Below are 18,786 nucleotides of genomic sequence, written 5' to 3' on the forward strand. Positions count from 1 at the left end.
CTCTGAGGGTTAATCAAGGGAGAAACTTTCTAACCCACTAAAGCAGGGTGAGACTGTCTCTACTCTGAAATATTAAATAAAAGAATCAAAGGGAAAGAATACCCTGTGATGATACCTCAGGCAAGGCTTAATTAAGAAAATGAAATTGCAGTAAGAGTGACCCATAGTGGACTGCCAAAGAGCCAGCAGATGAGGGAGACATTTGTTAGCAGTGTCTGCCCATCAGTGAGAGCTTACACAGTGGACCAAGCCTGTGAGATATGATGCTCAATCGGGTGGCTTAAAGTGACATTTAATTACCTCACTGGTTAAGGTAATCTTTTTAAATTCAGTACTGCAGGGAACACATCTAGTCTGTGAACTGGCCTTGCAAGTTCTGGGCATCAGGGCTGGTCACAGCACATGGCCATGCATGTGTCTCTACTCATGCCTCGCTTAGACTTCATACTAAGGAGCCACCTGCAGTTCAGAGATACTGTTTGCAACCTTCACTGGCTAAAAGGGGGGAGCTCTCTGGTGCATGGCATCTGATCTTGACCCCACTGAGCTAGTCAAAATCTGGCCAGAAGACAAACAGTCCTCTAATGATGCGGTCTGCACAGCGGCCTTGACAAAAAACATGAGCCAAGGGAAGAAAGGAAACTATTCCATAGCAGAGAGATATCTTACCCCATGACAACAGTGATACTTTAAAAGTTGGTATTGCCTTCTGTGTCTGTACAAGCCATGAAAGCACAGGGTGGAGCAACACTGGGAAAAGAGTTACACTGGGATCTGCTGTGACCGTGGCAGCACAGGCACAGCAAGCACTAAGCAGAAATACCTTCACAGCCAACTTAGTTTTCCTTCTTTTCAAGGCAGTCAGCAAGATTTCTGTTTGCAGACTGCTTGTCATTTAGTCACTGTGGAGGAGAGAAAAACACCTCCCTTTACTCCTTAACTGATGTGCTCTCAACAGCTTTTACACTGCTTGAGGTCCATGGGAGTAAGTTGATGTGGGGGACACACTGATGGGGGCCTGCACACTCTTCACCCTAAGCCTTCCCCTGAAGAGCCCCTAGCCGAGATCCAGTCAGTCCTGCATTCTTGTCTAGAATTAAAACTGATCTGCAGCTATTCTTTGTGCACTGCCACCGCAAGTCTGGCTTAATCTTCTACCATAGTTTGGTAGCTGAGACAAGAACTAGCCAGGCACAGCAGTCCTCCATGGATCTTCTTGTCCTCAGACTTCAGACTCCACCTCCAGGCCCCAGGCAGGTTGGTGGTCCTACAGTGGACTCCTCTTTTCAGCCTTGTGCAGCTGCTGGCCCTGTGCAGCAGCTCGGAGAATGCCAGGGCCTCTCTTCCCCTCTGCTCCTAGTGGGTGCAGGGATGATGCCACTTGAAGGGCATTGAGTGGCTGGAGAGTAATGGAAACTCCTCAACCCTCCTGGAACACTTGAGAACACTCTCATATTGAGTGGACACCAGGCCTGGCACAGGCAATAAGGAGAAGGCTGGAGCCCAGAGCACATGAGGGGAGCTGGAGGGCAGTCCCAGTGCCCAAGGGGCAGCCTTACTCTTTGGCAAGCAAAATGGCACCCAGGAATGGGGCCTTCAGGGCCCCCTGGCCCACTGTCCACCCCCAGCAACTCCCAGTGGTGATGTTACCAGCTGTCTGGTAGCCAGTGGGCACCCTGCGCTAGCCCACAGGCTGCGGAGCAGTTCCAGTTTCTGACACCAAGCACACTTGGTAGAGGAGGTCCCAACAGAGAAGGGAGTTGAGTTCCCACCTTGAGTGGGAAGTCTGATGCCTCCATGTCCCAGAAAACAGAAGCTGGTTGATGAGAGCAGCAGCACCAGTGGTAGGTGAGCAGTACTCAAACCAGCAGCAGTGTCCAGCCCATGAAGGTCAGCCCACCACAGAATGGCAAGGAGCCCATGCAGGTGGAACCAACTCCTGCAGAAGAAGATTCTCTTGAGGTGGATCCAGCTCAAGAGGAAGAAGAGCCCATGGAGCTGGATCCATCTCCAGCAGGGCTGATGGAGCACTGCACCATCACAACCAGAGTGCCTGCAACAGTATGATGCCCAAAGCGCTGCAGAGCCTCCAGAGGGTCTCGGGGACCCTTCAAACTACCAGCTTCCAGCAAGTGGCACCACCTGAACAGCTGACACCAGCCCTCAGCGGACCAGCTGCACTGACACCCGGCAGGCTCATGAGTAAGATCACCTGCCTCTCGAGACTCAGATATGCCCTGACCCCTTGTGATGGGGGACATCTACTCTGCCCTGAGCCCTGGGGAAGAGGCAAGGAGCTGCCATCTTCTGGCCTCTGGCACCATAGCACTAGGAGGAGGCCATCGGAGCCTGCTGAAGATCCCTGAAGGACCACTGGAGCCTGCTGAACACAATCCGACTGTCTCCGTCAGTCTGATGGTCTCCCAGAGACTGCTGGAGACCATCTTGATGATCTTCAGCTGTGTTCAGTGGTCTTGCAGAGGCCATCAAGATTGTTGGAGATTGGTGGAGACTGTTGGACTCTCATGGAGGCCACCCAGGTTATTGGGGCCTGAAGGTGGCTTTTTTCCAGGATGCAGGATGAGAAAGCCAGTGTTGGAGGAGGATGTTCTCAGTGAGCTCTCACCCCAGCTCCCGAGTGGGTGGGTGCAGATGAAGCTAGAGCCACCCTGGCAGTGTCCAGAGAAGAGCAACAGATCATCAAAGAAGGTAGATTCTCCGTTGCTTCAAGCATTCAAAAATAGACAGCTCTTACTTTCAAGAAGCAGTTCAGTTCTGACAGGAATAAGCTTTTGCAAGGTTGGCCAGTAAACAATTATAGACCAAATAAAACCCAATTAAAAAAACAAACCCAATTTCAGAAATGAAGAATGCTCTCCTCTCTTACATTTGGCTCTTTTGAGACTGCATGTGGATTCCTGTGTCCTGTTCTGGTCTCCTCAGGACAGGAAAGACACTGACAGGTGGTATAGGCCCAGCACAGTGCCTTCAAGATGGTGAGGGGCCAAGGCACAGGGCACATGAGGTCAAGCTGAGGGAACTGCCACTGTGCAGCTGGGAGAGGAGAAGGCTTAGGGCTGGATCTGACTGAGGATCTCCCAGCACACTGACACTGTTTTCCTGACCCGATATGACACAGAAGTCACCCTGTTTATCTCCCTCATGCACTTAACCATTGCTGCTTTTGGTATTCAGGACAGCAAAGGCCTTGTATTTAAAAAAAATAAATAATAATACTAAAAAAATTAATCAGAGCTTGATTTCCCACACACTGCAGCCCTGCTCTCTCTGGTAGGATACAAAGCACAGGCTTCTCTCTTCTACCTGCTTCCTGGGTCTTATTGATCAAAGAAGCAGTATGAGAGCATTCAAGCACAAGGATTCTTTGCCAGTGTGCATGGAAGTGGCATTGCATCGCTAGATTATGAGACGTGAGAAAAAAAACTTCATCTCAATGCTAGGAATAAAACATGGAAGTGGAGCTTTGCTGTGAAAATGGATTCTATGGAAAAAAAATACCTTTGTGAGCTCCTGAGGTTCTCTGGCTTTAAGGTCTTTAACCCCACAGCCAGTAGGGTGCAGACCATGGTGTCAGCTATCTATTGGAGAGTACTGTTCAGTAGCAGTGCAGACCTCATGTGAAGTTGTACCTGGAGCAGAGTGGGTAAGTTCAGTAAGATTTCAGTGGGTTTGTGTTGCTTTAAATCAATGGGGTTATTTTTTTGTGCATGTTGGCCAGAAGCAGTTCTGCACTGACTGAAGCCAAGAGATGCAAGGGCAGCTAACTGGTTGGCAGAAGATCAACTGAGAAGTGAATACCTCGGTGTGATGGCAGATACTAAGAGAGTAGCAAACTGAAGCTGCTTCCCTTGGGCTCATTTGCTCTAGGTCTACTAGAGGCAGGAAAAGGAAGCAGCTTGCTTCTTCCCTTGGTGTGACTAGGTTTTGTAAAACTCAGAGCTGTGCATTGGGGGAGAATGCATTCAGGTTCTGCTCTTGCCTCTTCAGGTAAGGATTGACTTGGGAAGCTGAGGAGGAGGGAATGTAGGAAACCTAACACTTGACCCTTTACTCCCCTAGGCAATGCTTTTGAAATACGTTTGGCTCATGGGGTCTGGAACAAAGCAGGGAATGACATTTAACAGATAAAGGCTGCAATAATGGGTTTTATGTCTGTAATAACACGTGATTTTGTAGGTCGGCAGCCATTCCCGTGTTAGGGCTGAGCAGTTTCTCTCTTGTGCCCCACACACTGCCTGGATCCCAAGAGGTCTCTCTCAGCCTGCTCTCTGGCAATTACAGAGGCATTCCCTCACTCTCACCATTACCATAATGGCTAGCAAAAGCATCACTCACCCCTTTGCTCTTGAGTGACTACTGCTTCTGTAACCTCTTATGCATTAAACTAATGGATGGCTTCTGTAGGCAATTTTTCTCCCCCTCCTCTTGTGTTAAGGAGGGTACCTGTCATTGCTTTTGTCCTGTTGGTCTTTTATTACAGATGAAAATAGAAGGAGAGTTTGACAAGAAATTAGAGCAACTGTCAGATCTTGTTGTGTCCCACAATCTTCTGCAGATCTCACTGAAAGTATGAAAATACTAGAAAATGCCAGCTGAAAAAGGAAAAACACCCCCACATTCAATTACTTTGTCGCCACGTGTAAATTCCTCAATTGCGAGAACACAGCTTTTCATCACACAGTCATTTAACCTGGCTTTTATTTATTTATCTTTCAGTTAGAAGTGATATTTAAAGTAGCTACTTTATAAAATGGAATAGTGGCCATTCTCAGGCCATCTTGTATGAAAGAAGAAAAATTTGGCTTACAGATACAGCAACTCTCCCACTGTCTTTTACTGCAAAGTAACAGTGACTTTACATATATGCTTCATCTTATCTGAGTTTAAAACATCATTCCAAGAAATAAACATCTCTCTCTTTTTTTTTCCATTGGTCAATCCCATTGTGCTATTTATTTTTTTTTAAATGTAGTGCCTATGGTTGAGTCCTTATCCATCCTATTCTTGGTGAATAAGTTCAGTAGAACACAAATAACTGCTTGCTATGTGCTTGCTATGCCTGTTATGGGAGGACATAGAAAATACAGAGCTGGAAACAACCTGTAGAGGTAGGAGCAATGATACTTGCAGTACTCACCAGGAGCTTCTGTAGCTGTTCTGAAAAGCTGCTCAGGATGGAGAGGCCACAGACCCCCATCCAAGCATGTGCCTTCTCTTGATTGTTAGCGAGTTTTTCTTAATGTCTGAGCGAATTCTTCCTGTGATGTAATTGGTCACATCCACTGTGAGCACAAGAGAAAATATCATTTCTTCTTTGCAGTAGCATCTTAAATACTGAACAATGTTACTTGCACCATTCTTCCCACTCTGTCTCCCATCTTTTTTTCCACATTACTGCTATCCAATCCCAATTACATGTCTGTCTCCATAGGCTGTGTTTGCCTGAGTGTTTCTCTTTCCTGTGACTCTTCTCTGGACTTGCTCCAGTTGGCACATCTTTTTCTTCAAATGCGTTTTCCAGGCAAGGATGCAGTACTGCAGCTGAAGCTTTTCTGGTGCTCAGTAGAGTGGATGGACAAGTCCATGCAGTATGCAGGCCACAGTCCTGTTTATCTGTTCCAGACTGCTCATTTGTCTGGTGCTCAATAGCTTGACTCTGTTGACTCATGTTCAGATTGTCATCTCTTCTTACCAGTAGGTCCTCTCTGAGGGCTCTTAGCTGGCCCAAAGTTCTCCTTACTGTATTTATGCAGTTGTTTCTGTATGTGTGTACACCTGTGTGTTTCTTTCCTGTTTTTTATCCAATTCCTCCAGTTTGTCACAGTAATACCGGATTTAAATCCAGTCCTATTTGTGGTCTTCCTTGGTTCCATTTGGTCTACATATTTAATAACACATCTCTTTCCTGTCATCCAGTTAATGACAGAGGAGGACTAGCCCACAGAATTAATCCACGTATGTGCTATACACTCATATAAAACCAGTGATAACTGCTGGATACAACTCTCCCAAGTTTTCCATTCAACCTGAATTATCTTCACTTAGATCATGTTTTCCAGACTTTCTTAAGAGAATGTTGTGTGAAACTGTATCAAAAACCTTATTTAAAATCAAAGTATAAAATATTTTGCTTTTCTTTTTTTCTGAACCACAAAACCTGTTACTTTGGTGCAGAAGGAAATTAAATTGGTTTGAGATTATTTGTTCTGATGAATCTATTTCTTGTTACTTCCCGTCCTCAATCTCTTGATGCTCTTTTTGGATCTGACCCACTCAGAGAGCTCTTGGAATCTCTCATCAGAGTAAATGCTTGCCAGAGGGATTATAGTCCAGACTTACTCTTCTTTGTCTAGATTTTGCAGTCTCTGGGGCAGACTCTGGGTATACCTCCATGCTTTGGAGAAGTATCTGGTAAATTTTGAGCCCTCCTGAAGTTTAAACAGTAAGACTGTACAAATGCAATGTCAAGAGACATTTTTCTCTCCCTGGGGACGATTGCAAGATCCAGGAAGTTAATAAACTGGGCAGGTGCATGGCATGCTGATCCTATGATCTGTGCAGCACTCACCAGCTATAAAAAGAGTATCTGGTACTAATACCTGGAATATTTTCTATATTGTTTAGTTTGCACCCAAGTAGGAAAAACACTGCTGCTGCAGATAAACAGAACCTCTTTTTGTCCATTGCAGCCAAATGAATGGGATAAGGAGGGATCCAATATATAACACAAACTTTATTTTATTCATTACATGGTTAAAATGAAATGTCTGTAGCTTTATGATCTAGTTTTTCCTCTGTTATGTGCGGGAAAAAATCTTTATGGCTGAGAAACCTCAAACTGTTTTCTAGATACCTGTTTATAGCAAGAAATTAGATGTGTGAAAAAGAAATAGAATTAAAGTTGTAGCATCTCAGTGAATCAGGTCTTCTTTATATAGTGTTTTGCAGGGCCTTAGCCTAACCCATCAAGGTGAGTGTGAGACCCCAGCTGTATTCAGAGAGCAGGAGCACTGAAGGATATCAATCCAGTTTTAAGATGCATTTTTAAAAGACTTTTTTGTGAGCAGAATCCATGAATCCTAAAATTTATTCTCATAAAAAATATACTTTAGTTACTGAATGTTATTCCATCTAAGATATGCTTTATTTACTGAAAGTTATTTTATCATTGTGCAGTTGTGGAAAGTTTCTATGGGTTGTCCTTCCCATTTGGTACAGTGCAGCTTAGCTGCCTTATTCAGTTGGTTTTTTGCTGAAACTCTCCAAATAGTATTACATGCCTCACTAATTTCATTTATCAGATCTAAGGCAGGTTTATCAGATCTAAGGCAAGTCTTCTGCCTGCATGTTAACACTGTAAGTATAGAAGTGATGATTATGTATCTAGTTTTGTGAAAAGCACATTGGAATACCCTCTGTGTACAACAACTAATTGTAGACATCGCCAAGATTTCAGAGAACGGTCTTTGCAACCAGTGTTACAGCAGGATGGGTTTCATGCACTTTGATATGTGTACTGTTTTTCTCTGACAACATCTTAGGACTGATGGATCTGCAAAGTTTTCCCTGCTGTGAATTTTCTGACAAGAGTTGAGCTCTTCATTTGTTTTCTCAAGTCTGTCAGCTCGAGGAAGAAGAGATGTTTTGTCATACTTCTAGTGTTTCTTTCCACTTCTTTCACTGAAAATGAACAGGTTGAATTTTAAATCTCTAGTCTTTACTCTTCACTCAAATGCATTTGTAAGATATAAAAATCTTTGTGAGTTATAAAAGGCTGCAAATTGTCAGTTCTAGGTGCAGAAGCATCAAGTGTGGAGAACTGATATAATTAGGAGATGCAATATATCTTGCATAAAACATAATAGATATTTTATTTGACAAGATTTAGCATTAATTCAAGAAGGAATTGCTCTTCATTATGGGCCTTTAAACATTAATTTATATGTTTCCTCATTCAGAGGTTTTATTACCAGTGATTCAGGTTACTTTGTGAACCAAAGAACTTACTTTGGCCCTGCAAAGATTTAGGCATATCTTTAATTTTGAAGCAAAAAGTCTATGCATGCTGATCAGACAGACTGTGATTAAAATTAATTTGAATGATCTAAAGCAGAGTCTGTGTATATGAGGTTTTGTTCAGGGAGCCTAAATGATTAGGATTTGGCTACTGGAAGGATTTAAGATACCTCTTAAGTCTAAAGTAATTTAGTGGTGGCTTTTAGTTATAGCTTCTCCTTTTCATTTAAAGAATGCAGGAAAAAGTAATATTGGAGTTTTAAAGTACAGGTAAATTAATCCAAGTTTTCTGTATTGACTATTCACTTTAAAAAGATGCCTAGATTATTTTTTTAGATTTTTTTTTTAATAGACTTCAGTTCTTCAGCCTCTTTAATTAAGATCTTAATCTGATCATATATGTATGTCATGAATCACTGTTTGATCTTATTAAACCACATACATTTGATGCAGGTTTTACAGTTAACATGTTTTTTCCTTCTTTCTGTGCTTTCTGACATAATTTTACTTGGAAAAATTGTCGAGTAAGGTTTTTTCGTATCTAGATAGTCTAAAATGAATCTTAGATTTTTCACATATGTTGTTTAACACTTCAAAGCCCTGAACTGCACTGGTTCTGAGAATATTATTAAAAGAAGTGACATTTTGGACAGCATTCTGTGAATTGTTAGTAAATGTTGATGGTTCGAGCATGACCTCATTTTTTGTCACTTCTCTCATTATATTTGCTAATATTGCAAAACACTGTGTTTTTCAAGGAAAAATTTCTCATCCCCGGATTCTTTTCCTTCCTTTCTTCAGTCCACAGTGAAGATGTGAGCCTGGATCTGACATGATCTCCATGGCAGCACACATTAGTTTCCATGGCAACATATTTCAAAAACAACCCTACAACTTTACTACAGTGTCAAACAAAAGGAAGAGTCTGACTGTTGGAACAGGCTGTGATCAAGGTTAAAATTAAAAAAAAGAAGGGGGAAGGGAGGCACATGGAAAGAGGTCAGGTGAGATAACGACTTCTCAAAATTTGTCACTCAAAGCTTTTGCTCCAGGGTAAGCATACCATGAAAAAAAACCTAAAAAAACCCCAAACAACAAAATAACCCCCCCCCCCAACCCACCAAAAAACCCTCTACGCTCTAAATTCTCCAGTCCGCAATGACTGTGCTACCCAGCTGCATTCCTGCACATGAGTAGGTAAGTGATCACAAGTCTTTTGTCCCAAGATAATTCTTTAGCCTGCTTTTGGAAGGAAATGAGGCTTATGGAATAACAAACCTCTGTTCTGGCTGTCTCTCTCTTACTTCCTACCCCCTTCCTGCAGCTTTTGACCCCATTGATCAGATTATTTGAATTTGACAGAGGGCCCAAAGTTGAGGAGGTAATTAAGGTAATTAAATTCCCCTAGGTGTTGTGAGTCCTTGGAAGGAGGCTGTGGACACTGAGAGTTGGAGAACTACAGGCATCTAAGCTAGATGGATATAACAAGCAATGTATAAAGCCTAGTTCCTTTGATGCTCTGAATTCAGTAAAAATGGTTAAGCACGTGCTGAGTGTCTCTTTTTCTCATGAAATGCAAAGTAAGGGAATGACAAGAGGCTGATACTCTGGGAAGCACTTAAGGTTACATCTCTTTCAACGTGATAATACTTGTGAAGAGCAAGGAAAAAACATGTAAGGACTGCAGGGTGTGAAGGGGCGTTCAGTTACAGATGGAATATAATCCATACTTCAGGTTTGTACCATGCAAAGATTACTGGAAAAAGGCGTGTTGCAGTCTGCTTGTGTTGCATGTTGTCTCAACAGGAAGCTAAAATGCAGTTGTTCCTGCCTCCTCCCTCCTTCCCCCATACTTGTCAGGCTGCTACTGGCAACCAAATCTGAAAATACAGGGTGGAGTTTGGGGCCAGAGGACTTGTAATGAGAGGGTTTGGGAGGGTGGGCAAGGATAATCGTATCCTATCTTAGAATGGTTTGGGTTGGAAGGGACCTTAAAGATCATTAAGTTCCAAGCCCCCTGTATGGGCGGAGACACCTTCCACTAGACCAGTTTGCTCAAAGTCCCATTCAGCCTGGCCTTGAACACTTCTAGGAATGTGACATCCACAATCTCCCTGGGCAACCTGTTCCAGTGTCTCACCACCCTCACACTAAAGAATTTCTTCCTAATGTCTGAAATAAATCTACCCTCTTCCAGTTTAAGGCCATTACCCCTCATCCTATCACTACATGCCCTTGCAAAAAAACCCCTTCCAACTTTCCTGTAGGCCCCAATATTATTTGTGTGTTCAGTGGTCTGCTCTGTTATCTGGGCTGTGCACATTTCCCCTGTCTCTGAAAGATGCCACTCCACGTGCATGGGAATGGTTGTGTGATTGCATTTATGTCACTGGAAAGGTGGTGGTGTTTTGGTAGAGTCTTTCTCAGCTGTATTGGAGGTGGTTTTAAAAAAAGCGAAGAATGCCAAAATAGCTAAAAGATGTACCTTGCTCCTGGTTTAGAAGTGCAAGACGACCACATTACTGTTGTCACTTTAAAGTCATCCCCATCAAACTTACTATGGCATAGTACCTTGCATGTGAGCTTTTATGGGAAGATTGGAGGGTTTTTTATTTTCTAGTTTTCTTATTTTATTAAAAAATGTTAGGCTGCATTATAGAGGTGGATGTACAGGGTTAAATGCAGGAGGGAACTCCTAAGTATCAGAGCTATGTTTTGCTTAGAAGAAGTACAGGTAAGCCACACTAGTATTGCTGTAGGTGATGCTGACAGCAAATGGAAGCAGCACATTAGGCTGGGGAGCTGCCAGGGTAGAGGTGGTTCTGGAGATATGGTGTGAGGCTGGGGGCATTGCTCTGCTCAGAGAATGGGATCCAGCTGCAGTGGGTCCTAGGGTGTTGGGTCTTTTAATACATTGCTGTTCAGAGGTGACTTGCTCCCTGCAGACCTTTGCTTACCGTTTGAAATATTGAAGTGGCAAGATACTCTTTCAGAAGGAAAGAAAACAGTTCTCTTGCAGACTTGTTTTGTTCTTCTGACTGCTGGAAAGGATCGCAGTGGAAATGCTCTGTTGAACAGAGTTAAAAGAAATGGTCAGACATTCATAGTTATGAATTATTGCCTTCCTCTCCATTTTACCTGATTACTGTTGTTTTCAAAAGTGACTAGTCATTTTGTTAAGCATATGAGTGTCCCTAAATCTCCTCAGAAAGTAGTTCCTAGGGTGCCTCCATGTTCTGGAAATTGAGTCCTTTGAAGTTTCTGATGAAACAAACATGCATGCAAACACTACCCATATTAAAAGGCTTGCCTGTAGCAGTGTTAACTGTATAACCAGCCTACACAATGTTTCTGGTTTTGATTGAGGAAAAAAAAAAACAAACCTGCGATAAACTACTAAGCTTCCAAAATACCAATATTTAAATTTTTTTGTAGCTGAAGTACTATCTCAAAACACTCAGGAGGGTTGGAGTGGATATTCAGACGTTGTTATTTAACCCTCTTTCCTGGTGGTTATGTTGTGCCTTGCCTAGGGGGCTTAGTCCCTTCCAGACTGACAACTCAAAGAGCCTGTCTTTCGTTTATTCCTGCTTAGCTTTCAGCCTCCTTCCTGCCCTTAAGACTTCCCAGATGGAATTAGTGGTTCTCAAGCTTGCATGTGATGTGCAGTGGTGGTCAAGCCCCTTCATCCTTCTAGAGAGTCTTAGCTAGTTTCCTGTCCCAGTCAAGAGTACCTTCTATAGCTACTGTCTTTCAGGTTTTTAAGGTTGTATAAAGACCTGTGATCCAGGCAAGGTTTAGTGAGGCAGGGTAAACTAGACACACATCTATGCTTTTGTATATTTGGTCAGGACAAGATTCATGTAGATGATTTGCCAGTACTATGATTTCAATATGTATTCCCAGTACTTTTCTGTGAGCTGTGGTAATGTCTTGCTTTCTTCTGCTTTGCCTCGGAGTGCTGAAATTGCATCGTAGGCTCACTGCTGAATCTATTCCGTGTAAAAATAAACTTGTTTCATTGAGCTTTCATGTATCAAGAGATTTGTAAATGTAAAAATGCAATATAAAGGAAATGGATTTAAAATAATTCCTTAATCTGGTTTTCAACGGTCAGGATGTTCAGCTGCATTTTCTGTCTTCTCCCTAATCACTTTCATATTAAAGATTAATTGCATATCATAGAGAATCCTTGATTAAGCCAATGAAAAGTGAGAGCACGGATCTGTTCATTAAAAACAGCGTGAGGAATAATAATGAGCAACTGCCAGGCTTCCTTGTCTACCTTGCAATAGACACATAAAGGACATGTATTTCTGTGATGCTCCATTTGCTGTTTTTAAACAAAAAATAATCATTTACCATTTTACTAAGAACCATCCTTATTAACAAAACACAAATTAATTACTCTGCTCCATACACCTCCTGTGGTGTAACTTTAACAGGGGGAGGAGTTAATATTTTACAAGTGTGTTTTGCCTTTGACTCCAGTAGAATTCAACAAGTTGATTTATGAAGACGTTTTTATTTTAGACTGTCATTTTGACTAGCACTCTTTCTCATTTGCTACGTGTCTCTTTGCAATGGTTTTTGTTCTGAGTTGTGGGGCACTGTCTGTGACAAATGTAAACCTGCAGAATTTCCTTCCCATTGCATGAGTAGATAGATGAGTGTGTACAATTTTACCCCCTGAGTGTGATGCTCTTGGGCTGACTCTGCCGGCCTCTCTAGAGCAGGAATGTCAAAAGGGATAGGGTGTAGCAAGGGCAATGTCAGGAAATATATCAACAGCATGGACTACATGTGCCAACATTAAATTAGAGTAACTTTATAATAAAAAGTGAAGCAGTTGGGGAATGTGATTTGTTTGTGAGGCAAACTGGTTGTTAAAGGCACACCATTGTTTCTACTAGTACTGTAGTAGTGCCAGTACTGCAGCTGCTAAATTCCTGTTCATCAGCAACATGTGGCTCTTACTTGGAGGGGAAGGTTTCTTTCTGCTAGTGTACTGAATGATTGTGTCATGAACATTGTGAGCAAGAGGCTGTACTCACTTTTAGTGTTGCTCATAGTCTGTAGCAGTGATTCTGAAACCTCTTGGAAATGGATGACTGTCAAATCTGAGTTTCTCATGGACCATCTTGGATTCTTGAAGTTTTAAGAGAAAACCCCTTTAGACTATGAGTGAATTAAAGCCAGTTGCATCCATCCCATGCCTATCACTGGAAAAATGTAGTTTGGGAACCACTAGCGATGTGTCATCTTTGTCTTGAATGATCTACAAAATAAAAGGCCTCTGAGTTGGCTTTACTGGAGTTGGTTTTTTCCTGCTTAGAAATTCAACAGGTAGAACATAAATGTCTGATGCTTAAAAGGCAGCTGAATTACTCCTTCTTCAAAGATCTATTAAACCAGGTCACTGCAGAATTGCCTAGCACTCATCTGGTGCTTGTTCTGCTGGGCACCTTCTCAACTATGGGCCTTAGAGCCCACTCTTTTGCATATGTTATAGGGAGGATAAATAGATGTGCATCAGAAAATATGAAGGTGGTCAGGTACTAATATAACTTTCCAGAGCTGAAGTTCTTTCTTACCCAATAGGTGGGCAGCAAAGCTGAATTCGTGGCTGAGAAGATACATTATCCCTCATGAGTAGCAAGGAACTGACAAGGTGACTGGTTCAAGACCTTTTGAAACAGAAAGCTGTTTTGTGAGTAAAGGGAGATGTGGTCATTGGTGATGAGTCAGTACAGTTTTTTTTCATTGATTGTCAGATAGCAATTAGGAATAGTTGGTTATTCATTAATCTACGTTTGCATTCCTTCTTTTGCTGCCACTGGACCTTATAGATAACTTTTTAACACTTCTGTTTTTCTATTTCTTTTTCCTGCGTTTTGAACTAATATGAGTAGTACACCAAAGGGAACAGCTAACCTATTTATCTTGTATTTCTCATGAAGTCCCTAGGCAGCATATTCTAATCACCTTCATCTTCCACAGTGTCTGCACTATCTTCAAAAAGATTTAAGGGAAAGAAACTTCAGTCTTGGTAAAAACTTAAGCACAGATTAAGCACCTCCCAGTTTAAATTATCTCTACTGAAAAATCTGAACCAAATTGAATTGTATGGATGGCTGGTCAGGTTGTTACAGATCAACTTCATGTGTGCTCATATGTAATTTCAATATTATTTTTTTTACTGCAAAGCAAAGGGATACCCTGAATGTTAAAATTTACATCCTTTTTTATTTACGAACAGTAGTGGGACCCTAACCACACTGTATTTACTTCATCTGCTTTCCAAAGGCTTCTAAAATGCATACTGTGATTGCCACTTAACACTTTTTTTGCCAGTAAACCCCTAGAGTCATTGTTGTTTTTGACAAACAAGGAGATCTCTTAACAGTGATATTGTGTAGAGAAGGTTTTGAAAGTACAGAAAAATTTATTGTCAAGAGTTAGATGAGAGAAAGCTTTAGATTAAGTGACAGCAAGAGAGTTCAGTTGGTGATGAAAACTGTGTACACTGTATTGTCACTGCAGGTGACACAGGTTTGTGAAGATACAAGAGACAGGCTTTATCTAACTTCTCCAGGTGCTGTTGACATTGTGATCATTGTGGCATAATTGGTGCTGCAAAAGTCGGTGGTGAACCTGTTCGAAGTCCTGTCTACCACAGCAGATGCAGGACTGATGGTAGAGAGTAATGAAACATGAACTTCAGTTGTATAGCTGGGGGTGGTGGTATATTTGGTTTCTGCCTCCTGTCCACACTGTGGGGTTTTGGGATGTTTTTTTGCACTACTTAAACAATGAAGGGAAAAAAAAAAAATCCCTCAACTAGCTAAATACCTGCAACCCACTATGAACACTGGTACATCAGAAGTTAATGCTGCAGCAGCTTCCTTTGGTGTTGCAGGGATTGAAGTTGTTCAGACTCCATTTACAGAAGTATAGGAAGCATTGCATAGGTATGGCTGCTGTGTGCATTCCATACTGGTTTCATCTGAGGAGCTCAAGGAATATCATAAATTTATCTTCTTACTTTAGGAGTCTGGTTCCATTTTACTGCAGAAGAGAAATAAGGCTTTAAGAGGTGGAGAGGCAAATCTGGTTCATTTCTAGTCCAGAAAACTTACACCAATCTTTCGCTTTGCACAACTGATACAGCCCTATGAAATGTTGAATTTTGCACAGCTCTTTAGACAAGAAGCAGTGAATAGTCGGGAAGAGGTGGGAAAGGACTGGGTAGCCTTTCTTAATGTGGGTTTTCTGCTGTCTTCCAGCAGCTATACCTTGCTGTAGCTTTGTGCATGTATCACACTGCTGGTCATGCTCTTAAACTAATGGGTTGTTTTCCACTCATGAGCCTGTCTTTTCTCTGCTTCCTTGAGTAAGGCTGTGGGCAGGTTCCGAGGCAGAGATTTTTGATCATGAGCTCAGATTTGCTGCAGGAAAACAAGGAGCCAAGTACTGGGACTTCGTGTCCTGTGTAGGAAGCCTGGAGCCACCACTCTTGTCCTCTTCAAATGAACTCTGGATTCTTCCCCCTATTCTCCATGGAAAACATGTTTAACCACTGAAACTGGATTTATTATTGTTTGTACAGCTCAGATCCATACTCTGTTGTCTCTGACTTGCTCCTTATGTTCTGGTAGAGTGAGGCATTTTTTGAACATCTACTGTGTTTTTACCTTCCTCTTTGACTGAGCTCCTTTCCCTTGGACAAGCCCAGAATGTACAGCTTGTTTTGTCTGTTCAGGCTGTCCACATCTTTGTGCAATGCAGGAGCAGATAGAAAGGAAAATTTGTATTGATTCTACCTTTTACTGTTTGACAGCAGTTTTTATTTTTAGCCTCAAGAATGCACATTGGGAGCTCTTCTCTACTGCTCTAAACATCCTAAAGACTTTTTCCCTGACATGTATTGGGGACATGGCCAGAGCAAGAAGATAATCCTTTCTGCAGGGCACCAGACATGACTATCTTTTATGTATATTTATGTATCTATTGCTTGTAAGTGAAAAAAGAATTACATTAAGGTCAAGGGAAGACATCTGGGGAAAAAAAGATTTGTAATAGCTAAAAGACCTCATACGGATTCCTGTTCTATCCAATAACAAAACATGCAAGAGACCATTTAAAAATTAAATATAGACAAGAAATAAAAAGGAGGTAAAATAAGGGAAGAAATTAAAGTTGTGTAGATTACCAGTGTGCAACCACTAATTTAGGAATAGAGGTCTGGAATTTGCATTTGATTATTTTCTTTTTCCAGAAAATGTAGTATTTTTAACGTATATTGCTAAAGAAGATTTGGGGCAAGGAATACTGTGATTTCTGACCTGCACTATTAGAGAAAAGTATTTTTCTTTGGTTTAGTTTGCTTTATGCAGATAAAAACATTCTCACTTCAGCATTGAACCAAGTCTATTGTCTTGCATCTATCTCTTAGGCATATTGCTTTTATGTTACTGGATGGGGACAGAAAATAACAACTTTTAAGGAAGTCAAGAAGTCCAGAGATTTGCATTTGATAGTTTTGAAAGAATTAATCAAGGTGTTCTTCTGTACACTAATGTCAGTTTTAATATATATCAGAGCGCTGGAGAGGTTCAGGAGAACTAGAAAAAGGAGCTGTTTTGTAGATATTTCGGAAGAGTGAATGGTTCAACCCAGTTACTTGTTTGTCTGTTAACTGTTATTTTTGCCAAGCAGAAATTATGGAATGCCTGGGTTGCGATTAGTACAGCTGTAAGGAAGGATAGTGTAAGGAAATCTAGCCCCTGTGGGTGTTGACTTATAGCAAAAAAAAAAAAAAAAGTCAAACTGGCCTTTTTTCTTTTTTCCTATGACTTTTAAAGCCTGGTTAAGAAAAGTTATACAATTGATTTAATACACCAAGACTACTAGGACACATTTGCTGCTGTACAACATTTTGATTGAGATACTAGATTGTTATGGGATCAATGTGACACATTATAAATGGATAAAACCCATGTAACTGAGGTCTCCAGATGTATCACCAAATAGAAAAACCCATTGTTGACATAAAGAAGGCTACTGTTTTCAGTGCTGTGTCCTCTTCTTGTGCTCACAGGTCAGGAAAGTTTCTGTAAGTGGAATTTGGAGAAGAGCCACAAGGAGGAATGGAGATACTGGGCCACTTTAATCTGTTGATATGTTTATCTTACCAAAGAGAACTTAAGTGGTGACTTGATCATTGCCTTAAATGCATACAGAGGAAATAGAAATTTGAGATCTGAAGCAAAGGTATAACATCCTGAGGACTAAGATTGTAATGGGTATTTTTCATTTATGCTGTAATTAAAAATGTAAATAATTCCTCAAGGTTTGCATGGCTTTTGCTATGTCTGAAATCTTAGTCCTTCTTGTGTATTTTTCTAAAATGTACACTCAGAGAAACATACAGGAATTAATTTTTTAAAAAACCCATCATCCCTTTTGGCAAGAGAAGTTAACCCTGTTTGCCCCAGTGATCCCTGGGTTCTGGGCTGAACTGCCTCCCACTAGACCACCCTTTCTTCCTGCACACTGAGTGCAGTGAGCTGCAGTGTGGTTAGGAAGATCAGCCCTTGGTGGAGAGTAAGGTCAGGAGTCGCTATTGGGAGGCTCTGCAGCATTGTGTGTGGCCTCAGGGCCAGCTCAGACCCAATTCAATTTAATGTCAAACCAGTTTAAATTAAAACTTCTCTATTTAGTCCAAGATGCTAACACATTCAGCTGGGGAATAGTGAAATATTTAATATCTGAAATTAGTGCTTTCTAAACACTTTATTCTGTCAAGAATGCTGATGTTTTGAATTTTTGCCCTAATTAGAGATGAAAGCAAATGTCAAAACTGGGATGCTCTGAAGACTGGTAGTTCTGTGTTTTAGTAATTTTTACAGAAAAGCTCACCTTAACAGCTAGAATCACTCGTTTATAGTCTTCATCAAGACAGCTGAGCTTCTACGTGTCTTTAAACACTAGACTTCAGTTGGGCTACTTAAAATTAAGCATATGCTTACGGACAGTGCTGAACTGGGCTTGATTTCAGAAGATGAGCTGCTGCCCTATTTGTGTCCGTGCAAGTCTTATGAGGAGCATCTGAGAGAATTGCAGTTGTTTAGCCTGGAGAAAAGGAAGCTGAGGGGAGAGCCTATCACTCTCTACAGCAACCTGGAAGTAGGTTGTAGTGGGATTGGGGCTGGTCTTTCTCCCAAGTAATAAGCAATAAGAGAAGAAGAAATGGCCTCAAGTTGTGCCAGGGGGAGTTTAGATTCGATGTTAGGAAAAATTTCTTCACCAAAAGGGTTGTCATGCATGGAACAGGCTGCCCAGGGACGTGGTTGAGTCACCATCCCCTGGAGGTATTTAAAAGACATGTAAATGTGGTGCTTAGGGACAGGGTTTAGTGATGGACTTGGCAGTCTTAGGTTAATGGTTGGTCCTGGTGATCTTTAAGGTCTTTTCCAACCTAAATGACTTCATGTGTGAGAAGGCTGAGAGGACAGGTAAGGCAGTAGCACACTGAGAGCACAGCATATGTAGGACAGTAAAGTCCCAATGAGCACAAGATAACACTGAAGGGATTGGGCTTGTTTGCCACTGAAGCTAAAAGACTGCAAAGTGGGTGAAGAACTCAGGAGGCTGAGACAGTCCTTCTGCATCTCTTCTGCTGTGTAAGGTTGAGTGAGTCCTGGCTGTTACCAGGGGGAAAGAGGGAGATGATCTGTCTGTGCTGGC

At 41.7% G+C, this 18,786-nt stretch overlaps 1 protein-coding gene across 6 annotated transcripts in view; it reads left to right on the forward strand.

The window, feature by feature from the left end:
• HECW1 (HECT, C2 and WW domain containing E3 ubiquitin protein ligase 1) overlaps positions 1–18,786 on the forward strand; it is a 269,482-nt gene that overhangs the window by 15,214 nt on the left and 235,482 nt on the right. The window lies entirely within an intron of this gene.

This window comes from Apus apus, chromosome 2, assembly GCF_020740795.1.
Source record: "Apus apus isolate bApuApu2 chromosome 2, bApuApu2.pri.cur, whole genome shotgun sequence".
Lineage (NCBI taxonomy): Eukaryota > Metazoa > Chordata > Aves > Apodiformes > Apodidae > Apus > Apus apus.